The following is a 25,653-nucleotide window of genomic DNA, read 5'->3' on the forward strand; positions in this document are numbered from 1 at the left end:
AGCAGTTTACATGAGAAACAACAGCACAGCCATTTCTAGCCTCCAAGAATTTGGTAAAGACTAACAGTTTCAAACCAACTTACTAACTCAACATCAAAATACCTTGCTTTCACTTCTCTCAGTAACATAATCTACTTGTTCCATGCACTTCTCATACAGCACTTCTGGAAATGTTCGGTATGTAAATTCATGAAAGATTAAGGAAAGTGAATAGCAGAAATCATAACATAAAATGTCACACTGTTCATATAACAGAAACTCTCTATATAAGTACCTTAAACCACAGATACCTTAAGCTTTTCTGCTGAAACCCTAAAAGCTTCACAAATGTATCAGAGAATTTGCATGCAAATTACAAAACACGAATTTCACCAGTGTCTTTTGTACTTCTCTGGGCACAATGTGGAAGTATGAATTCTGCAAACTATCATATATTTTTCCACTGCCTCTTTACCAGAGGAGTACCAATGGTCACAGGTGGTAATAGCAGTGGAGACTCTTTTCCTTTCTACTACTTTGGTGTCTGTTAGCCCTCAAAATAACTCCTTACAGTTAGTAAAAAACATGGGCTTCAGTGTTATGGTTCAGAGCAGTATCATGGTTTTCAGATAAATTTATTTTATGAAGTTGTACCAACACTGACATTGAAACCTGCACGTTGAACCTGGACTTAAAGAGCCCCCCAAAATGAGTCCTCATAATTACACTGCCACATAAAAATATGCCAAATACCACAGAAGTTGATTTGCCTGCAATTTTATTTCAGAAATCTGAGTTCCAATTCAAATAAGCTTCTCAAGTAAAAACCACAGAGATTATGTAATTAATAGCGTAGCATCACAAAACTCAATTTAACACAGCTAATGCAAAGGAGTACAACTGGATACAAAAATTAAGCCAGAATTACTCAGTGCTGGAAAGGCAAGATTAGAACTGAATTCAGGAGCTGTCATACGTCACTATGTAGTAATTGCAAAGATTATGCTGTGGCCAGGTGGTCTACCGTAACCATAAAATAAACCAAGGAATATCAAGTAGCAAAATTATCTTCCCTAACTTTGAAAAAACCACTACTAGAATATTATTTCTGGTTCTCACATACACACTTCAAAAAAAGACACAAAATATCAGAGTTCAAGGAAAGGCTACAAAAATGATCCAGAGAGTAGGAAAACTAACTTTTAAGGATTAGTAGCTTGACCTATTCAGTTAAGCAGAAAGATTGACTGGTCATAGAGGTGACAGGGCCTTTCAGTCCTGCTAACAAAAGCTTGGAGAGATTTAGCACTTGGGAGTGAATACCAGACACATTTGCCCTTGAATAAAGATGGAAGTTTCCTAACCGCCTATGTACAATACTGAGTCAGTAACTTTGCTTTGAAAATCTTTATAAAATGCAAGTTTTAATCCAACTTCCAGAATACCTTCTAGTATCTGTCTGTACTGAGATCAGAGTCCCGTCTGCTTCTGCAATCCATGAACCTGTCCATCCTTCTTATGCTTTGGGAAAAATAAGTTCCCACATGCACAATATGCTTGTGTTATTTGCAGCTTCCAAAGCACTTCTAGTATTCTAGCACTTCCCCCCCCCCCAAATAGCACCTTCCTCTGCTGGTAGGTTGGTGACAGCTGGAGACTGAACGTCAGGCAGAAGGCAGAAGTACTCAGTACCAAAAATCCTCCTTAATCCTTCTCCTGTGCTCAGGTCAAACTGATCAGACTTGCAATTGGGACAAATTTCCCCTCAGATCAGGTAGGGTATCTCTTACTATTTTTTAATGATCTTCTACAGCATGAAGTGCAAATCTCCTATCCAAATCATTCAGGCATACCTTACCTGAGAAATTTCAATGACAAAAACTACACAAGTTCCCAAATAACTTCGCTTGTCTCACTGGCTACTTCGATGCATTCAGCAGTTTAGTCCACTGAAACTGAACTGCTTAGGTTAAAGGCTTTTAAAGTTAACAGCCCGTAGAATAAAAAGGGTTGCACTAGGAGGTGATCTCTCTATGCATTGCACTAGGAGGTGATCTCTCTGTGTGTTGACAAAACTACAACATTTGTTGAACAGAAAACATTATAGTGACAAGTATTTTTTCCAGTCTGCTTTATTGCTACATTAAATTTCATCACTGATGTTGCAGAGACTCAGCTACAGACGCCACTCAGTACTACACAAGAATGAGTCAAGTCACTAATTTTCGTTTTCATCCTCTAATTGTGCAGAAAATATCTGAGGCCAAGACAATGTAAAATTCAAATATTTTTCCACTATTAATATTCATGGATGGTGGTGGCAGTACCAGAAAACAAATATACATTTATTTTTGCATTCAGGGTCACGAGTCCATATAAATAAAGAGGTTTAACCCAAATACTGCTTATTTTTAGGTTTCTGTGAACCCACATGCACTTCCCAAGCCTCATGCCAAACGCACCAATAAGCCAGTGCCCTCAGATTTTTGAGCACAGGTCAAATCAGATCACCAGCTTTCCAAGGGCAGGGCCCCAGCTTTATCCAACAAGTATGTGGAAAGCTTGAGACAAACTAATCAGCATGTCTGACCCAAAAATGAACACTGACCTTAAACTGAAGTTATAAAAGCCGCTAAACTTTTAATTCCAACACCGGATTTGTGGAAAACACAAATGCACACATCAGTTTATCAAAGAAAGAGCCAAAACTGACGAAAGCAAAATTAGATGTTTAATTTGCAGTGTTACAAATCAGGTAATAAGATTTCTATAATTTTCACATACACACATTTGAAAACATATTTTCCTTGGAAACAACACACCTAAAGTCATGAAAGTCTCCAAATTCCTTAGCGGTACTCCACACAGTCCCCCAGAAGGAAAGCCATCTGCTTACATAGAGGTGGCACTTACCGAGAAGAGTCTACTGCTGCTTCACAGAATAGCAAGTTCAGATAGATGTGCAGTGGTTGCACCAGTGGCTTTAGACAAAACTGAGAACTAGGTCAGGACCTACAACTGAGGACAAGGTTTTACCACCGTCCGTCGTAAACTTGGGGATGCTTCTGATACAGCAGGTCAAGAGGAAGAGCACACAGCACAGACTCTTCCCCACAGCAGTGGAGAGGCTATAGCACTCACTGCATGAGAACTGTGGAAGTCATAAGCAGCTTTACCGGAAGGAAGAAGACTCTAGAGCTCATTTGAATGCAGGACACAGTACGAGTTGCAGGTTGTCTAAAGGAAAGTCACACGTGTTCTAGGTGTAAAGACAAGAGGAAAGAGCAGCTTTCTTCTTCCCTCAAGATTTTCTTTTGACCTCAAGTTTCAGCAAAATACGCAAAATGAACAAGGCCCCTTCCACTATGCCGTATGACCTCAGTAGCATTGTTTCACTTTTCCTATAAGGTTTTATAAGTAATAGTTTCTGATGGTACTACCTATTCCAGTGCTAGCCTTCTGGTTTTTAGACAATGGAGAGTGCACATTCTAAAATTAGACTTGAAAATCTACCTTTATTAAAATGTTTGTTAGGGTTTTCAAAAAGGTTATACCAGATCAGTGTCTAGGAAAAAACAAACGAACAAGCAAAAAGACCCCACCTATATACCCAGTGCTATCACAGATATAAAAAACTGAAAAACATGTTTAAAATTTAGATTATCTTTAATGTTCATCACTGTTGAAGCTACTTGGAACCTGTGCTTGCAAAAAGTGCTGTGAATAACAAAAGCTTCTACAAATGACAGAAGAAATTAAAACTCATTTTTTAAAAGGAACATAGATACTTCCCTGATACTTTAAAAATGCAATAAATTTCAGTAACTTTATTCAAATCTAAAATATTAGTATCATGATGCATAAAGGATCAACTGAAATGCAGCAGTGCATAGGCAAAGTGGCCTCATTTTGGCCAGGATCCAGTTATTTTCATGTAGACTGACTAGCGAGGGATAAGATTTCTGAAACGTGTTGGCAATGAACAGAACAATGTCATTTAACCCTTTGAACTACATTGCAAAGATAACTTCTTCCAGAACAGCTGGATGACATTATGCATCTTTACTTATTTACAGGGGAGAGAAAAGTAGTCACAGAATCTTTTTTTCTTCAGTTACACATAAAAAGAAAAACACTACCCTAGACTTGTTAAAGCTATGATTTCACTTTATGCAAGCATGAAAGTTATTTTATAGGTTTGGTTGGGGTTTTTTTTAAAGTTAATTCAGGTTAAATGCTGAAAACATCTCAACCAGAGAGAGATTCTGCTTCACAGTTTATTCTGATCGTATAAACAGAGCTTAGAGATTTATAAAAGCGTTCTGCAAAAAGGACTGCAAAATCTAAATACTCTAGTTCAACTACTGCATTCACCAGAAATTATTAGACCTTAATGACAGCTCTTAGACATCCTGATTTGGAGACAAGACATTCTTACTGAAGCAAGGGCAAACTAAAAGTGCATAAGCGTATCAGTTTTGCTTTCCAGGCTGAAATTAAGTTTTAGTATGTTCCTTACATATTACAATAAGGAACACAGTCGCTAATGTTAGATTGTACTACGTGATATCTATTTTTGTTATGCTAAGACATCCCAAGACATCCCAGTCATTAACTTTTCTTGTGTTGTTCTGAGCTCCTTCTCTGAGGTACATGGTCTTGAAAAGAAATAATCTAACTTGCTATCCATCAACAGTGATAATTAGTTTTCAGAGAATTTGACATACAACCCTCCCCCCTTTTGGGGGGGAGTTTATACTTCATTATGCAATTTTTATCTGAATCAGAGGTACACTAAAACTGTCTTCTTTTTTTACACAATATCACATTTTTATTGATGGATTTGTTAGGCAATGACATCATAAATCATTAATATGTTCTGGCAGCATTTGTTGCTACTTAAACTTATGTCATAAACCCCAATAATAAAATTCAAGAATTACATTAATTTCTTTATGGTTTTCAAGGAATGGTAAGAAAGTTATAAGCAATTAGTGTAGCTGCTCCAAGAGATTATGAAATCACAAAAAGAAGAATGAAGAGGCTAAGTAACTTGGCAACAGAGACACAAGGTGAACTTACTGTTTCTTGATGAATTCATGGTTAAAATATACCTATAACTTTGGAAATCATACAGCAAATGCCCCACAAGAAAAAATCCCGCATTATTATGAGACTGGTTGGTTAAGATTTTTGAGATAGAACTAACCTGAATATTCATGACTAGGTGCATGAATTCAGTCATTATTTTCTGGCAGAGAATCCAAGTAACTCAGAAATTGCTACAGTGATTAGAGAGTGTGCAGGCATTATGCTGTAACCAGCAAGTTTGATATGTAAGCAGCACAAATGTTGCCGGTTTAAGCTAGAAAAGAGTGAATCAAAGTACATAAATGAGGTGGAGGTTAATATGAAGACTGGAGATTTCAAGCAGGCTTGAGTCAGGCAGATGAAGGCAGTGGAGATGTTGAATTTTTCATGAATTTCTCATTTGCGTTCAGCTGAGGCTTTTCTGGGTGGCACCCCCCAGTTCTTTTATAGCACTTCCCAGTTTTGATGGGGGAGAGAGGGAAGGGCGGAAATTCGAATAAATTATGAGACCAATTTAGTCTCTTGACACAGTAGAATCGGACAGAATTTAAAAAGCCTTTAAGCAGGAGGAAACAAATATCTTTGGAGAATGCAAGCCTAAGTATTAATTTTGACGCAAACCTTCCATGTGAGATTTTATGCAGCACTTGCACATAAAAAGAGCTTTGAAATGTGAGCCTCATATATGTATCATCATTCTATTTCCAAATTAGACAGCTAACAGCCAGGCTTATTGAAGTTCAAAAAACTCCTTTACATGGTGGTTAATTAGGCATTTTTAAGTCCTTCAGGTAGGTGAAAAATTTTTAGGAAGACAAAGTGGTTTACATCATCCTTTATCCACCCTACACTGAAAATTTCTGGTCAGTGTTTAAAATACATGCCCTATATAAAGGATATTAACACTACCTTCATACAAGTGACAGTAAGACAAAGTTCATCCCATTACACAGTTCCCAAATCCAAGAGCATTCTTTTCCATCTCTCAGAATGTTCTTGACAACTTTTATCTACAGATTAAAGACATATCAACTACAGAAAAAAGTCTGACTGGAACTCATTTTCCTATATTAGATTGTTGGTTGTTCCATATTAGGAAATAGTATGTCAAGAAACCCCCCATGAACTCTATATTAGGAGCAACTCATTTCTGGTTTTCCCCAGGGAGTGTGAATGTGCTCCCCACCCCAAAATTATGCAGTCATGTTTCCTACTTCTGGGTAAACCTCAAGGGTCATGCACACCCACATGGTAACAGATGAAACACCACAAGAAAACCATCTTCCTGATCATGCTGTTGCCCTTGTCAGGCAAGTATTACACAGCCGAATACGGCCGCATAAATCAACATTATGCAAACCCAGGACTTATCTTCCAGCTGCGATTCTCATTGCTTCTACCTGACAGTGGCAAAAAGATGTTATTTACTTTGCTCTACAAGGTTTCAGAATTACATCTGGGGAGAACTGCAGCAGTCCAGTTTCTGCAGTCACTGTAAATCACGCGAACACAGTGTTTAATAGCCATTTTAGCGACATTACTTTCAGAATCACAAACACAATTGTCTACAGCAGCCCAGACTTCAGTATTTCAGGAATCACGGCCACTCTCACACTTTCTACTAGGCCTATTTCTTAATTTCTGAACTAGGACCATTCCAGTCTCCAGACTGTTACATTATTCAACTGAAAATTCAACAGAATAAAGAAGACCGCACACAACACAGACATGCACAAACCATGGCATAAATATTCTGGGTGCGTTGCAAGAAGACAAGGATTAATCCAAGCTTGATACTTGCACAATTACTAGAATGGCTGTAGAGCCTTGCACACCACAAGCTGGTCAATTGACAGAACAACTCATGCTCTGCTCTGCTGTTACAAAGTAGGCCCATTCATAGAGGCTGTCTTCACGGAAGAGGCCAAGATGGATGCATTTATTTTTTCAGTCTGGTTCCAACCATCCAGTCCGAGACCCTAAGGGCCATGCATCAGCTCTCCCTCCTGCTCTTCCACACATACAGCTTTGAGAACCAGTCCCAAGCACACAAGTCCTCTCTTAAGGTTCCACCCCAAACCTCAGGTACAGACAGAAGTGCACAACAAAGTATCCAACGGTCACAACAGTTTTGCATGGCTGTAATATTCTAGAAAACTAAACCAAACCACTATTAAAACCAAGAGAACAAAACTGAAATCATGCTTCTGGGCATTCTGCACTTACTGAATTCAAGTCCCAATGTAAAACTGAAAGGCTCCTGTTCTACACATACCCATGCTTCCAGATTAAACTGAACACTATGCATCCATAAAGACTAACAACTTTAGGCAAGGATTATTTTAGCTGACAAAAATTTGAAGATTAATAATTAAAAAACCCCATTGTTTCTACACATCTGTCTTCTTATTGGTTGTCTAAAAACAACTCCACTGACTATCATATTGTCTTTATTACTGATTTTTACTCAGATCCCTATCGAAGCAACTCCTCTTCCAGCCACGGACAAAATATCCTCCATCTTTCAACATTATCACTACCAATAGCTAGAAAACTTCTAAAAAACACCTGCTTATGTTTGCCTAGTAGAAACCAGAGACCTTTCCCTACTGTGTTCTAAAAATCACACCTAGCCAGTGATGGGCTTATAATCCCAGAAACAGAAATGTAAGTTAAAATAATGAACAACAAAGATACATAGTTGTATCAAATCAGTTGAATAATCCACACAGGACTGTCAAAGTACTTCCATTCCTGACTCAAGTTCTAAAAGGAACTCTTTCTAGAAACCCTACTGCCACTATTTTATTGCTCAAATATGTATGTACAGTTCTTTCAAGTTCATTGAAAGGCTACTGGCATCAGAAATTGCAAATCACAGTGACATGCACACAGTATTCAAAGCCAGAATTCTAAACCCAGCTTTTACAGCGATTCCCAAACAGCATGCAGTCGGATATATGCCAGAAGTTTCTGCCCATATGAAGTCCAACTGATTTCTACAAAACCTTAGAAGTTGGTAAACAGCTCTCCAAGGAGATGGGCAAAACAACTGTGTGAAATGAAAACAATAATCACTTGCATTAGAGCTGTACTGTGGTATTGGTTTTTACAAGAGTATTATTTTATATGTAGAAACATCTACTCTTTAAGTCTTTGTTTCCATATTTTGTAAGTATATCATGCTTTCTCAGAAGCACAGTGTTATTTTTACACTCTTCCTTGACAGCTATTCCCACACTGCATGAGCTACATTGCTGAGCCTACGCAACTGTGTGGTCATGCTGTGAGCTGGATAACAGGCTAGGGTAGGTAATTTGTAAACAAGCCCCCCCTCCCATCCGAACCTGCAATCAGACCTGTTCATCAGAAGCTCCTGCCCTTAAGGGATTTCAGTAGGATCCAACATGTCCGCATACTTAAACACATATTAGGCCACAAGCAATTCCCACTTTGTTGTTGTTGTTCAGTAACAAAGCATCCAATGAAGCTCATGAAATCCAACAGAAATCCTACAAAAATGTATTCTATAGGACCCCATGATAAATGACATATACTACCACGCTTTTAACATTAAAATGTTACCTTTCTATGCATATCCAGACACCAATATATACTACTACGTCTCTCTCATAAGTCCCCACACAAGATATATGCCGTCTATGTAGGCCATTCAACTTCAGCTACCTTGGAGCCAGAAATTAGTAGCTTCGGAATTTTTTATTTTTTAAACAAAAACAAAAGTCTGGCAATTCTAATCCTCAAATATTAAGCCTGATGCTTATTTAGTCAACTGCCCTGATTTCATAAGAAGAGATTCTGTAGCATTCTCTTTTGTATACAAAGAGTTTCTGTAGCTGCCAGAGTAAAAACCAATTGGGGTTTTATAAGCAAACATCAAAACTTTGTCTAAAAGGGCAAAAATTGCCAAACTTGATCAAACTAGTGGTTTAACTCTCCAAATATCCTGAATAACGACTGCCAGTGCGCGGTTTTAAGAACAGTATAAACCACACACACATATATGCAGATATATCTATTTATGCTTTACACCATGAAAAAAGTTACATAAATATTAACATTCCTTGTATAACTGATATAAAATGTGTAATCTTACTTTGCACTGTGCTAAACTTTTGACCCTAACAGTACCTCATAGCAGTAAATCCCATGGGCTAACACAGAACGAGACTTTTTGAAAACAGTGTGTTTTAAACATATTATCTGTAAAAAAAATCCTAGAGAAATCCTGTATAATGTAATCCAGATTTTTAAAACTGTTTCTGACCTTACAGTATCAATTTATTTTTCTCATCTGTCTTCTCTAAACTAAACCAACCTTAACTTTCTCTCCTGCCTCATACTTGCCCACTGTTTTCTTTCCTGTTAGTACCAGACCTTACTACAGAATTTCAGAGATCAGCTAACAATGAACAGGAAATACTTTAAATCCCACGCCCCCCCCTTAATCTCACGAACTTCTACAAACATCACTAAAAATCAGATGGGTTTATGAAGATGTTCAATGACACACAATAGCAATACATCTCACTAGCTCAAATTATTCTTATAAGTCTGTTATCAACCTTATCCCTGATCTTTCCCTATGTCATGCTCAAGTTCCTTGCTCTCCTCCAAGTCTCAAGCAACCTATACAAGACTGTTACCTCAAATTTAATTTGTTTCAGTTCTCTAGATCTTTCATAATACAGGAAGAAATTAAAGGTGACAAAATCCGGACAGACCATTATCTAGTCATTGTACTGTATCTCTTTGTTGCAGATCTGTTCTGTGCAGATGCTACTGTCTTCACCAACTATTCTGTAACATTTTTCACAGGGAAACTAATCTAATCCAACAAGTCTTGGAAAGGATATACACTCACTCTTCTTTGGGGGGAGAGGGGGAAGTAAGATTTTTCTGATTTATCTTCCAAAGATCAAACTGCATGTCAACATGCATCTTCACTTTCTAAGACAGTTTAGATTTTATGTCTTTATGAGGCACAGTGCCAATGCAAAAAATATACCTTTAAGAACATTTACTTAAAAGTGTGTCACCAGCTAACATGACACAATATATAAAAAAAGTTAACAGACATTATTGTCATACGAAATAAGAAACCAAAATGTCAGATCTGAATATGCTGCTGAAAATGTAAATTATTCCAACATTGACTGCATCCCTTTCAGAACCAGCTACAACACAGGCCACATTTGCAGGGAATGCTATTCTAGACCACGCAATGAAAGATTATTTCAATTTAAGACAACTGAGCAATCCTCAGCTTCAATTTTAACAGATAAATGAATTAAAACAAACAACAACTAAAAAATGGATATAAAGCCACAAAGCTTTTTCTTCTCTACAGTGTTTAATAGTATATTTTCAGTTAACAAACAAATCACCTGGTTCACCAGAAGGGGGAAACTGATGGGCTTCCAGTGTCATGTTCATTAAGCAAATTAGAAAAAAAAAAAAATTGCTTGGCTTTTCAGTAATCATTTCTATTATTTCTATCACTCCAAGGCAATAACATTATTTACTTTAATCTGACAACTTTTCAGTTACCATGACAAATTCTATACAGTCTAGTTGAAAAACATACTTTAAGAACAAAAAGTCAAGATAACTTTTACAGTTTTCTTACTGCACATACATTAATACATTCTTTCAAAATACCAGTATTCCTAAATATATTTTCCTCATTGCAAGAGCTTTAAGATGACATCTGCTAAGTCATCCACTCTTCAGAGACTACTGCCAAAGTGTTTCAGACTCTGGATTTTTTTTCCTTTATTACATGAGACTGTCTGTAGTTCACACCTATTTAACTGTAAATGACAATACAGAATGTCTAAAGCAGTTTAAATACAATTTAGTCAATATTCATTCAATAGTGAACATTACCTCAAGCTTTGAAGTATTAATTATTATTTATCAGCTTTCAAAATTATAACTGTCAAGCACTATTCCCCAAAAATTCCATTTTGGGATGTAACTTCACTAACATTAACGCTTAAACATGTGCAAAGTGCCATTTAAGTCATTGATGTTATGCCTATGTGATTATTTACCATTCATATTAATAATTATGTGTGAACACAGCAATTTAACGGAATAAGATCTAGTTCTCAGTCTTCTACATTAGTTCTGAAAATATTAAAATACTGTTAAACTTGTGAATAAAGAAAACAAAACTAATTTAAGCACACAGATAAGGACAGACACTGCTTTGGCAATTATTTATCCCTAAAATCAACAGGAAATTCAACTAACAGCTGAAGGGAAGTCAATAATACACATTAAGCACAGTCAGGAAGGAACCTTTCAAATATCATTAAATTTCTATCCTGTCCTAACCAAACTACTTTCTATGCTGGAACTTCCTTCCAAAAATGAACCTTTCTAGGTGAACATTTAGAAAGAATAAGTAAGGCAGAGTTAGGAAATAGAAAAATATAAAGCAGATACTGTATTTCTGTTTCTGTTCGTATTAAAAAAACACATCCAGTAACACACACACACTACTAACATACACAAAACAACTGCACAGATGAGCGTTTACAAGTTTCCTCCTGGGTCTGAAATACCTCACCAGGAATTAAAGCATGATTTAACATGTCATAACAATTGAATAAAATAGAAAAATATTGTAACCTCAGGCAACATTAATTCCCCAATTTGCCAATTAGCATCTTTCTGGCAGGGAGAAGGCAGCAGAACCCTTTTCTTTGTCAAGTCTCCTTTAAAACCACCAACCTTCTATTATGTAGAGATATGGGAGTGTCTCTCATTAGTGCAAACACAAGCACAGTGCTTCCTCAAGAAATTACATTCCAAGCTTACTAGATGGACATTGTCTTAGGGCAATATACGGGAAAAGCAGGGCAATACACAGCAACATGGTATACAGGGTTTTCACCACACCAACCCTCCAGCTTGCTCAGAGAAATATGAAGACGATGACATTGCTGTGCACATGTTGTGGGCAGCTTTCTTCAATCACACAGGACAGCACAAGAAGAAAACAATACAGGGCTCATTATTAAATCTGTTGAATTATTCTGTGTTCATTTGGAGTTTCTTAACTCAAAACATAATATATATCTACTACATAAGATACAATGTAGTGTATTACATAAAAAAGTATTTAAAACATCCTACTCGTCTAACATTTATTATCCCTCAATAGAAACATTTATGTACCTCAGAACGCAACTGGTCTATTTGTCCAAGAAAGAGACCACCTCTGTATCTACTGGTCTCTGGACAATATCTGGTCAAGTTCATAGTTGACTAACAAGACAGGAATCATGGGAACAAACAGATATTCTGGGTCAAGGAGTTAAATCCCAAGGTACTGTGGAAAACGACATGTTATATCCACTACCAGCCCCCCTTATATAAGCTAACCAGCTCCATCTTAAAGACAGTCTTATTCAACTACTCCTAAGGGAAGGCTGTTGCAGACTTCTCTGCCTCCGTTGCTTAGGAACCATTTTTTCTAATTTCCAGACTAGGTTTATTCTTGGATAGTTTATACCCATTTGTTCTCATACCTCAAGCTTAAGAAGCTCTTTTTACCCACCTGTGTCGTTTCACTCATTTTTATGAAGAGCAACCTCCTTCATGCTTTGTTTCCCCAGATCAAAGACGACACTCCTTGAGTCCCCCTTACAGAGCAAATTCTCCATTCTCTTAGTCATTCTAGGAATCAGTCCCTGTACCTCCTCCACTGCAAATGCCATTTTTACTTGATGGCAGGTGGTAGAAATTAGACACAATATTCCAGATAACTTTTCACTAGTACCAGAAAAAGTCAATACCACTTTACTTCTTTAAAGGAAAATATTAGTAGGGCAACAACAGTATACTTGTTTTCCTAAAACTTTTCACAGTTGCTAACTTTGATAGGTTAGTCATCCTGAAGTGTAATAAGATCTTGATTTTTTTAATGCTATTAAATATGACTCCTTTTTCTACTAGTCATGTCCTAAGGTCTCAACTTTGTTCTGTGCAAAACTGTCTGTTGTATTGATGATACTTGACATCTGATGAGAAAACACAAGATTGGCATAAGAAGTAGGAATGCATCAATGTTTTTAATGAAAATACTAAATTTTGAAACTGACCCGTGACAAATTCCACTACTAACATACTTCCAACACATTATCTTCTGGATTGACATATCCTGTCAGCATTTTAAATCAATTTTCACAGAAACATCACTGTATTTTTTACATGGAATCATATTACACATTGTACGACTTCTAAGTGGTCAGCTCTAACCATGTATCCTCCCCAAGAAGTCAGGTATCTTATAAAAAGAGCCATTAGATTTCTCTGACAAAGTCTTCCTCTGTTAAGAGCTATATCACTTCATACCCCAATTTCATCTTACCTCCACATAGAATAGCTTCTCTTTCTAAATTTAAACAAATCCCTGAATATTAAGGTCACACTAACGATGCAGTAACTATCCCAAACCACCTTTTCCTCTGAACAGTGACTACTTTTGCTGCTCGCCAGCCAGCCAATACCCTTCCACCTTCATGTTTAATAACAATTCTTGCAAATGAGCCTCTAGTTACACAGATGACCCACTTCAAAATTCCAGAGTAAAATTACGTAGTTCCACTGATCTGCACCCTGTAAGTTCAACTTACATCTTTATGGAAATAAATTTTATAACCTCACTTCATTAAGACCTATTTGCCAGCGTGCGAATGTTCAAAACTGTCTTCACTGAAAATTAAGGCAAACTTTTCATGTAGTCTTTCATCTGTATCTAAATTATTTTTAGTCTTACTTCATTGTTCCCATGCTTCCTGACAAGACAGGCAATCAGTCTTTTTCAGGTTTTCTGCTTACTTCTGATGCTCCTCTTCAATTTGCTATTAAGCTTGTCAGATCTTGCATAGCCACTTTTTTTTTTATATGACAAAAATCAAAGTTTGGTAAGAGAACAAGTAATTTATACAGTTGCTAGAATTATCTGCATTTGTTGCTGTATCAGAAGTTCAGCCATGCCAGAAGTAGCTGAAAGCCCCAAACATTGCTGTAAAACTGGAATTGCAAGAACATCTGGATGCTAAACTGATTTATAGCCTTTGCAATTTGAACATTCACCTCTATAATTACAATTATTAACAGCTTTTCATGACACTCAGAGAGGTTTGGGTCTTTTTTGGCTTTAGTTGGGCCTTGTTTGCTTGGTTTTCCCCCTAAAAGATATATGTCTAAAACATGAATAAAGCTTAATGCTACAAGGTCTCCCCAGAGCTAGAAAGAGAAGGCAAGTCAAAGCTGCTTAATTTCAGCTTTACCTCAGATGTTACATCCAAATTAAAAAAAAAAAAAAAAAAGGCAACAACAAAACCTGTATTATAAATATTTTGGTTAGAAAACACACGGCACAGCTATTACAAAACTTACTGAAGAAAAAAAAAGTCTGCAGAAACAAGGTTCAGATTTAGGATTACTATAGCAACAGAGGAGGGAGATGAAAATTACCAGATTACACTCTCAGATCATCAAATCCTTTAAAGAATAAATTTAGATTTGAGTTTCAGTCAAATTAACTGAACTTATCCTGTTCATTAATGAGTAACACATCAAATTAAGGATTAAAATAAACAAGTGAAAACTGTAGTACAAGCAGCAGCAAAATTTCAGACTGAATGACCTCACCTTTTCATTCTACTGTTAAATCTTAGGTATCACAACAGGTCTTCAAACCAATAACCGATAACAAAGAGTATTATTTAGGAAGGTGTCTAGTCCTGATAAAGGTCTGCAAAGAAAAAGAGGCATTTGAAATCTGCCTCATTCTTAATTAAAAGTGACTCCAGTAACTATAATAGTACTGAAAACATGCAATAATGTGCCTCTTTTGATTTGGAGGTGTAATGCATTTCTGAAAATACAGTTCAGTTATTATGGAACTAACATATTTCAACAACATATGTGAACACATTAATGACTTAATGCCCTGAAAACCAAGGAATACAGAAATAAGCTTAAGCTCTTTAAAAAAGATGACATTATGAAAAACAAACCCAGGATATCCTAAGTAACTAATTACTCACATCTCTTTTCATTATGCAATCTTTAACATTCTTTGTATTTTGGGGTTGTTTTAATAAATGCTTAAAAATAATTAGCATAATGGACACTATTTCAGTATCAATAAATATCATACTTATGTTAATGATTGAAAAGAGTAACAGTAGTCTCAGTCTTTTTGGGAGACCAGCTATTTCAATATTTTAGCCCGCTCACATTAGACAGGATCCCAAAGCCATTAAACATGCAGCTGAAGTGGCCAATGCAGCTACAAAGGTTTACTTTTGACATTGTGAGCTTTGCTTGAGGCATGGAGGGGTGTCTCCCCACTTTAGTGCTAAGTATTGACCCATAAAGACTCTAAGCCTCAGGCAACTTTTCCACCAGCCAGAAATGTTCCATTAATAAGGCTGCCATCATAATTTGCAAGACTGCCTAAGTCCAGCTTTTCTGGCTGACATTCAGATTTTAACCATGCTTCCCAGCCTTCTGTTCACCACTTCTGGCTTTCATTGACCAGCTGCCAAAATGCTCTTTATTTTCTGGTGGCTGGGCAGGCCACAGGACAGTTTCAGATACTACCTTCTTCCAATTTGTGCAGCAAACTGTTCACTGTGTTCTCTGCTCTTGGCTCCTCCCCAAGTTGCTGCAGTGAGTGAAAACTGGAGTATACTGGAAGGACTATCGTTCCACGACTGTGAAGCAAAGGTATGGGCATCTTAACTGGGGTTTCCTTGTCCTTAAATCAACATCTCCATTAACACACTAGAAGCAAGTCAAAGAAAGTATCCTAGATCAACAATAAAAGACTATGGCAGATCCAGCAGTGGACATTCCACCTGTCAAAACTCTTACCCTATGTTGCAATCACAAACACCCTCTACTTCCAGGACAGAGGCAAGAAGGTCAGTATAAGATGATCCACATTTCTCAGCAGCATCAAGATTAATGCAAGTTCTGAAGTAGATTGAAAGTAAAGTGGGAAAAACACACAGGCAGACATTCAGTTACAAGTAGCAGCAATCAAAGAGAACAAAAGGATGGTCCTCTGAGTCCAAGGCCCAGGAATCCACCACCTTTCCTTGACACATAAAATTCCCTTAGATTAAGTGTATGTATTTTACCTCCCTCTCCATCCAAACCATGTACGATTCCCTTGCTTTGGGAAAGCTCTAAAGAATTCACTAACTTTTTACCTAAATCCCTATATAAGCAAACAGAAAAAAAAGATTCATTTCATATGTACAGTTGAGATCTAAGCAAACATCAAAGATCATTATTAATTTATTTTTCCTGCCTATTAATAGATTCCAAAATAATTTAATACTGTACTGCAAATGTTCTATATAACCAAGTAAATTTTTACGGTATACTTCTGGCCACCAACACTTTATGAAAAATAATTTACAAAAACGAACACCACTTCCCTGACATCTTCATCCTTAATTCACTCATAAAAGATATAAAACTGTACTGAAATGCTTCCGAGTTATCAGTTATAACCAAAATTACCAGGATATCTTTGAAAACTCACCATCTAATAAATTTTACTTTAAGTCCAACTGGGAAGGGGAAAAAAAAAAACCCAAACTAACAACAAACAAACATACCAACAACAAACCAAACCACACCTTGCTATATATACTAGCAGGCTTAAAAATTATATCCACAGTTAAGAAAGAAAATTTACTTTGGAATCAAAGTAGAAACTTGTGCTTTACACTGAATGTTACTCAAATCATATGGAAACTTGAAGTGACGTTTAAAAATAAGGCAATGTTTTAGTTGTGTAGAATTTTACCTGAAAATCGTGAAAAACTTTTCAGTAACTGAAAGCACCTAGAGAAGGATGACAGGAAATCACGTTTCAGTAGTTCTATCAACTGAAGTCTCCTATGCTTTCCTATTTATCCTTTTTTATCCCAAGTCCTCATGTTGCCCCCTACATCCTGCTTAAGTCCATCCTTCATCCACCCTTCACCTTAGCACTGGCCCACCCAGGTTAGCCATCCAAGTGGCAAAACACACAAGGACTGGTTCAGAGGCACCCATATACTGACTGGCAGGCAAGTGCGTAACAGCTACACAGACAGATGTTCCTGCCTCTTCAAAACAAATCAGGGAGCCATGCCCCTCTCTTAGTGGGGGCCCAAGTTTGGCCATCAGATTATCCCTTTACTGGCAGAAACTTTGTATGTTTGAAGTCAGAAACTTTGTATGTTTGAAGTCATCACTTTCCTGTTAAATTTAGCTGAACGTAGCTAATAGGTTCAAAAGTTGAAGAGAAAAATAAAATAAGTCCCTTTAACTCTGTAATACTTTAATCTGTGTTGATTCAAGATTACTATGCAAAGCTTTGTTAGACAAGATTTTTGGAGGAAAAAACCAAGTATACTGCATCTCTCAGTTGATGCATAACAGCAGCAATGTCTTTTGCTGAATTTTAGATGGAATGGATGTTTCACACGCACATGTACTTTACAGATTTTCAGCAATGTTTTGTAGTGACAACACCTAAAGAAATTGTTTCACCTATTAAAAGACTAAACTCAAAGTATTCCTTATCCTTCACCTCCATAGTCACAATGCAGCAACAGTAACTTTATGCTCAGTAGCATAAAATAGAAAAAAAACACCCCAAAACCAAAACCACCACCAACAAAAAAAACAACCAACCAAAAAACCCACAGAAGACAGTCTTTATGGGTCAAGGTTTTCCCAGACACTTGCTGGTTTAATCTGGCACTAGCTATAATAAAGCTGAAATAGTGCATCAGACCTCTCAAGATTCAAGATCTAAAACACAACAGAGATAAAAAAGCGTAAGAAGCACCACAAGAATTTGAAACTTGAATGTATAAAACAAAAACAAACCCAAAATAAACTAAACTAAGTTTCTATGGCTGTAAGTCAAATTAAAGTTTTTAGTCTGAAGTTGCTTTTACTTGTTTACTGATTCTAACCAAAAACCTAGATCATCTTAGGTATAGGCATTTGATTTTCCCCCAATCTTCAGTGCGTTTATCTACTCATTTGATGTGAAACTATCAAATATACCATAAAGTGCTACTGATTAACTGCACTTACTGCTCACTGTTTCCATGACCCATTTTCAGCAATTCAATTAGGTATACGGAAGAAAATCTCAGAACTGTGAAATATTTTACTCCCTACCTTTTCAGCTTTCATGAGTCAAGATCTAAAAATTATACAAAACATATGGTGTAAAAATCACTAGTTTTAAAAGACAAAACCCAATACATTAGTCAATTAAAAATGCAAAGGAATACTTGGTTGGTCTGAAGACCACAGAAACTCCAAATCTCAGTTTTAAAGAGTAGTTCTTAATAACCCAGTTTTAAAATTGAATTGAAATGCGCTTTCACGTATGTTGACTTTTAATTAATCTGCAAGGAAAACCACTCAAGTAAGTGATAGTGAAAAACTCTTTTGATATCCTGTTTGCTAACACAACTGATCTGAGGTTGAAAGGTTGATCTTTCACTGACTAGTACCTGCATCCAACAGAGGAGGCACAGATCATTTCTCAAAATGCAATCTAATAAGCAAGGTCAAAAGGAGGAAGTTAGGAAGGTGCTGAAGAAGTTGTTACTCCTGTTTGGCTACGCCTTCAAGGACGACATTTTCAGTTTCTTCTTAACGGTCAAAGTCAATCCAGGAAAGCCAGCAAGCATCCATGCTGGTCAGCCAGCCTGACCGGTAATAGTCATTCAAATCCATCTCAACACTAAAACTTAACTTGCCGTGAAACAAAGAACAGTTAGACTTTAAAATTCCCCAAAGTAGCAGCAATACTTAAGACCAGGACTGTTTCTTAGAATGTTAAACTGGAGCCCTCATGACAAATGACATCCACTCAGCTTGTACCTGATTTAAAAAGCAATAGTTCTAAAAAGGGGTGTTTCCTGGAGCCTCTGCCCTTACAAGTTTTGCAACTACTAACCACTAAAATTTCTGAACTGACAAGACCACAGTAAACAACATCCTCTGACTGGTGAGGAAAGAAACCAATTATTTGCTTCAATTTGACTAAAGATTATCAAGATTATTCTCAATAAACAGATGCTTACTGAGATGGTAACAGATGTTATCATAAAATTGTCAAAAATCCCATTAAATTACCAAGGAACCCTCTTATTGTACACATAATACTTCATAGTGATAGGAAAAGTAACCATAGGAAAGGGTAATTCTGAAGTAAAAATTATCATAGATCAAAATATCTGTATAACCAGTACTTTTTAAGCTTTACTACCTCTAATGAGAAGAGGCTTTCCTCAGAAAATATACTGGTTTACATGATTCACATTTTACACTTTTCTTTACTGAGAGATTTGTACAGCTACTGTTCTCAGTCCTACCAAAAAGGGGTATTTTTGAAGAGAAATGCTGAATAAGTCGCAAGACTAAGTAATGTTTTCCTGTTCCCCTGAGAAGGCTGATTAAATTATATGAATGAAAATTGCAAAACTCAGGTAATCTAGGAACTTCTACTCTTTTTAAAAAATACCTGCTTTTGAACCTGTTAATATAGACATATAATTTAACATAAGAGTTTTAGACAGGTTCCTCAGCAGATGTCAAATGACCTGCACAACAGAATCAGCAGTTTAAACTTACGTTCATTATCTGCTCACAACCACTTTTTAAATATAAAGCACCTATCACTCTAAAAGTGTCTAAGAAATATTTAGTTACAGTATGAATTACTAATACTATGCTATTCCAGAGATTGCTTTCTGCCATGCAGCATGGTCCAAGAGTAAATTCTAATTTGAAAGCGATAAAAAATCAGAAATTTAGCATTATTTTTTACCTCATGTACTCATGCTTCAGTTGTCCTACTGCACAACAAAAGCAATATTTCTCTGATATGCTCTGCCAGTTTTGTTACTATGGATTTTTCCCTCAAAGCAGGACTGGCTCGTTTGCATAGCAACAGTTTGGGATTTACAAATTACTCACTATTCACCACTGCTACAGTTCTTAAATAATTAAGAAAACTATTTATACAACTCAGAAAAGCAGTGGGTATAAGACATACTGCCTAACTTCCTCAGCATTAGAAAGCACTTGTCACATAGAAGCTGTGTGCTTACTAGCAATCAACATGCCAAACATTGTTCTTCTAGATTGAAGCCTCCAGTTGTAATATTTTATTCTATTTATTAACAAAACTGGCTACTTCAAAATTCAGCATCTTCCTCCTATAGCAAGTCACAGAATGCTGGGTCACAAGATTTGAAAGCACTTCATGCTGCAAAGCTATCCTTCAAAAACCGACACTTGAATGGGGCTGAAGTAGCTTATCCTTACGCCTGTGAATGTCTCTCAGTGCTCAAATCCACATAATCTCACCAAACGATCCAACTCCATACATGCAAAATAACATTTAATATTGATAGTGAATCTCAAAGAATGAGAAGAGTTGAGTCATTTTCTGTTGGGAGACATCTAAAAAGAACTGTCACAGAAAGATATGGATTCAGTAAACGACTTTCTTAATTCTACAGCATTAGTGAACCATACTCTAATGAACTTACTGGCACAGCATGCTAGTAAAAGTGCTTGTTTCAGATGAAGCACAAATGTTCAGATTTCTCACACCATTTTATAACAGTCAACCATAAAAAGAAAACATTCAGGCAACACAACAGCTTTTAGCTAAAAAGCACTATCCTCAGTATGGAACCTCATACAGAAAACAGAACTCCAGTAAAACTACAAGATACTTAAACATACAAACACAGTAATGCACATATTATTATCCTGCTACAGTGAAGGTGTAAAAACTTGCAGTTATGTCTTCCTCAAAACTCTAAGAAAACCACCAAGTTTAAATTCTGTAATTGAGGCAAACTACACAGAAAATCACATTCAATTCAGACTATTTTTACACGATCACATCAAGTCTGCTTACTGAACATAGAGAAATACCAAAGCCACCTGCTCCAGTAGCCCAGTCCATAGTTGCATTTCTTCTCACTTATCATACAACAACTCTAAAAAGAATATTTCCTTATTGAGGTACAGAATTGTTACATCAATCAATTTAACAAAGAAAAATGGAAGCCTATTTTAGAAAGAGTTTGCATTTCTTTATTTTTAAAATAAATTCTTTCGTTCTATAAAAAAGACCAAATTTGTGGCAGTTAAGAGTTGCCGAGTATTCTGTTAGCACATTCAGTCACGTTACGAGAACCCACAGCCGTAAACAGCCTGTGTGCACGGAGAGATACCTGTAGCTTTCAGCAAAGCATGCAGAAATTACCTAGCAGTAGTTACGGTCTGAGAATTCATAAGCTGAAGGCAGACATGTTTTGTAAAGCTCCATATAAAGACATAAGTCACCATGCAAAAAAACAAATAGTTTTGGTATATGATAATGTTAAGATGTACAGCAACTTTCCAAAAAGCAGAGAATAAAACAAAACCAGCAATGAGCTCACACCATTGAGCTACAGCAGTATCTCACGAACGATTTAAGTCCAGTGCTATTCCTACCCCCCTATCTCAGTACAGCTATGGATATTTTTCCAGCTTGACTGGATTTTCCCCCTTCCTAATTGCTAGTTTTAACTGAAGCTGACGTAGGTGAAGAATCAACCTTAAAAGCAGCATAAAGACCGAGCAGTAATTATGTGCAAAAGGACGTGTGACATTTTGTATCAAAAGCAGACACTGGAAATGCTAAAATATAGATGCCCCTTCCAGCAGAGGAAACAAAACAACTGCCCGTCTGCCACTGCTGCTGCTGGTACCCGGCCAATCAATAACACCGCACAAACGCATCACATCTCCTCCTTCATTCCTACGTCCTCTGCGGACGATTATTTGGACACTCTAATGCCCGCATTTCGCCAAGCATAATCAGCAGGACACCTCGCAGTCTAGAAGAAGGGGCAGGTGAAGCAGAAAGGCGGCGGGGGAAAGAGCCAGCAGACGCATCGCTCGGGTGCAATGGAAATTTAAACGCTGAGCGGCCGCTTTCTGCGGCGGCACCAGCAGCAGGAGCATCCCACCTCGCTCGCCGCGGCGGGCAGGGGGGACCGTCTCTCCCGAGAGGGGGCTGACAGGAACCCGCCCCTCCAATCCTGCCTCGCCCCCGCAGCTCAGCCCCCACCGCCCCACCCCATTCAGCGGCTGGAGCCTACCTCCTTCTGCCCCCCCCCCCCCGCACCCCAGAGAGCCGAAACCCCCCTTCCCCGCCCCAGCCCCTCACCGCAGACACCCCGAGAGCACCGGGCCGCTGTGTTTTCCACACACACCCACACCCACTACCCGCCCGCCGCTTGTTTTCAAGGCAGAGACAACAACCCCCCTCCCCTCTCCTCCCCGCCGCCCCGGGCTAAACAAGCCGGTTCCAGCGTCGGCGCCCCAGCCTCGCCTCGCCTCGCCTCCCCCCCCACCTCCTCCCCGCAGCGTCTGCGCCCCTCCGCAGCGCCCGCCTCCCCCTCACAGCCTGCCCGCCGCCAACGGCTGCACCCCCGCCCGCCTCCCTCCCCCGCAAACCCCGCGCCGACGACCGTTAACGGCTGCGCCCCTCAGCCACGCGCGCCCCCCGCATTCCTCTGCGCGCCCCCCCACCCCCGACCGTTAACGGCGGCGCCCCGCCTGCGCCTCCCGCCACCACCACCCCCGTAAGCCCTCCCCCGGCAGCGCTCACCCGAGAGCAGATGAGAAACGGGCTGCACAGGAGTGAAGCGGCAAAGAAGGGGCCGCTGCAGACGGTCCCCCCCGACGAGGCTGTCTCCGCCGCCGCTGGCCCCAGCTCCGCCTCCCGCCGCTCCGCTCCCTCCTCCCCCACAGCCACCGAGCGGCCCCAACCCCCCCCCCCCCCCCCTTCCCTCCCTTCCCCCACCTGACAGGGTGCGGCTTCCCCAGGCCGCAGGCCAATAACGGCGCCGCCCATTGGAGGGCGCACGCTCGGCGACTAAGCGGCTTTCCGATTGGTAGGGGCAGGTGGGCGGGAGGCGCGGGAGGGGAATGGCGGGGAGCGGTGTCGGCGTCTCTGGGAGGGGGTTGTTGCGGCCGGGGCCGCGCTTCGCGGGTCGTGAGGCTGCGGGAAGTGCTGGGTGATTCCCGAACGACCGGGCAGAGGCTGAGAAGAGCCCCCCCGACGCAGGGAAGGCGGGTTCTCGTGGAGCTGGCTCCCTTCGGAAAGGAGCAGCGCGCCGTCTAGGAACCTTATCTTGCAGCAGGCTGAGAGAGAGGGGCAGAAATCAGGTAATTGCCAAGGAAGCGCTACCATGAAGTGTTCTTTAACGCACGGTAGTGACGATATCTAATCGCTGGAAGCTCAAAGCGAGGCAAGGTCGATCCAGAAGTGCAGATACCCAGCGAGAGTAGTTAAGCTTGAGAACTGCGTTGGTGGGGGTTAAATACCTTCAATTTTGACAGATGTTTCTAAGTCAGCCGAATGTCCTCCGGATGTTAAATTCCAGTCTAATGAGAAGTTGTATACTTGATTCAGGAAGCGTGCAAATACAGTGTATGTAGCTTGTATATAGGAGGCCTGATTAGATCTTTATAAATCATCCTTTAGATCTTCTAAACCTTTTGAAGAGCTGTGTGGCTAGTATAGCCCCACAGTTTGTTAGTCACTGCAAATAAAGCACCAACTGTAAAGTTACCTTGTTCTGTTAGCTATCTTTATTTTCTGTACATTTTTACTATGATTTCTGTATCATTTTATGAACGCTGCTTTACACTTCTTTTTGGAAACTGTTGTATAGAATAGTGCCTGCCTCAGGTCGAAGGAAGAGGTGGGAGTCTGGGAACACGCTTTCAGAAACACTGAACTCTTCTCCTCTGTTATCTGTACCCCCCTATCCCCAAGTTAGCCATACGATCAGAAGAAAAATAGACTCCTCCTAGCAGAACCCGATGGGTGCCTTCAGGAGCCATCAACATCTCTCCCTTAGAATATGGGAGGAATCTAGCCTGCTCCAACCACCTCCACCAGGAAAACACACTCCAGTTACCTAGTTCATGCTTTCTGGCAATTAATCTTCGTTTGTTCACTGTTCAGAATGGAAAAACAGGCCACGGAGATATATGTAAACTTAAATGTGAATTCAACCATCAAAAATGGTGGTTCAGTTGTCAAGTGATGACACAGAATGATTATGGCACATCTGACAAGACAACACTGCTGGACAAAGACCTGCCTCATCAAAAACATCCCCTGATAGGACATGTGTTGGAGTACTTGCTAGTATTTAGCAAATCATGGCTGAGCTTTTTTTTTTACAAGAACTGTTGCTGTAAGCCTAAAACATTAAGTCACTTCACCTGGCTAGTGCTGAACCCTGTTAAATCCAGTGGATGTGTTTACATACAAGATAGCATACTTCTGTCCTTGTTCAAAGTCTACTCAATGAGACTTGCAGGTGCTCTGCACCTGCAGGGTCCAGCCACCTGCCTCACCCACTGTCTTCCCCTTGGTGTGTAGATGACTCCCTGACAAAACTCTCCATCTTGGCACCTCATTTACCTCTCTTTCCTTTCCTCACCATGGCATTCAACACAAAGATCTCTTTCTCCTTGTCTGGTAAAGTAAATGGGAGAACAGATCCACATTAAAACTAACTCAGCAAAAAAATACTGCTTTGTTTTAAAATGAATGGGCTTCCTCTCCAGCTCAGTGCATGGCTGCAAGACCAGCAGTGACAAGAAGGAAGGGATATAGAGGACAGCAGCAGTACCCAGGGACTGGGGGAGGGAAGGGTCATCTGTTTGACGAGCAGTGCTGGCTTAGAGTGTTTGTGTGACCACCAGGCATGGTGTCATAAGAACCTTAGGCTTATCAAAGGATATGTTTTATCATTGCACCTGTTCGCTCTAATGGTAAAAGGCTGCAGAAGAGTGCCACTCCTCTACCCCTCTCTTCTGCTGTCCTACTCTGCGACCTCCCCAAGGATGCAGGTTCCCACTGCCCCCTTCAGTCTTCCCCCCCACCCCTTGCATCATATCCCATAACCATGAGGCCAGAAAAGATACTGTTTCACCTGGCTAATCTGATAAAAAAACTGGGGGGTAAGGGAGGAGGCAAGGCCAGCTTTCTGCTGAATCAGGGACTCGACCAACTCGCTTTGCAGCCCCAGACTGCTAAAACTGGTGCATGATGGTGTTCATCTTGCTTGGCCAGGTGTTCATCAGTTTTTGGCCTGGCCAGATTCCTGAACTGCCTCTACCCAGCGGCAGAAACAGCAGTGCTGGTGCAAAGGTGGGATTACATGGGTAGAAACATAAAATATGGCACATACATACTGAAATGTACTACAGCAGTATGCTGTGCTGCAGAAATAAGGCATCAAAGACAACCTGAAAAAAAACCTTATGCATTATTTAAGGCATGAAGAACTTGTCTGTCTTTGTTAACCCTTACCAGCTAGGTTGACAGCATGACAGCTACAACAGAAGGTACAGTATGAACCACACAGTATTTTTCAGCCTGTAGTATTTGACTCCTTCAAGATCTTTGCACTGCTG

General features: G+C 39.3%; 1 protein-coding gene across 11 annotated transcripts in view; it reads right to left on the minus strand.

Annotated features, from left to right (window-relative positions):
* Positions 1–22,984, minus strand: part of ADD1 (adducin 1) — a 66,623-nt gene extending 43,639 nt beyond the window's left edge. For 10 of the 11 annotated variants that reach the window (XM_049833099.1, XM_049833077.1, XM_049833068.1 and 7 more), the window contains exon 1: positions 22,826–22,984. The gene's annotated coding sequence lies outside the window, so the exon portion shown is untranslated. Of the gene's footprint in view, positions 1–2,892; positions 3,086–22,825 lie in introns of those variants that run through there. The other variant, XM_049833061.1, reaches the window with a different exon arrangement.
* Positions 22,985–25,653: the final 2,669 nt, after the last annotated feature.

The sequence above is a fragment of the Accipiter gentilis genome, chromosome 3 (genome assembly GCF_929443795.1).
Source record: "Accipiter gentilis chromosome 3, bAccGen1.1, whole genome shotgun sequence".
In the NCBI taxonomy this organism is placed as follows: Eukaryota; Metazoa; Chordata; class Aves; order Accipitriformes; family Accipitridae; genus Astur; species Astur gentilis.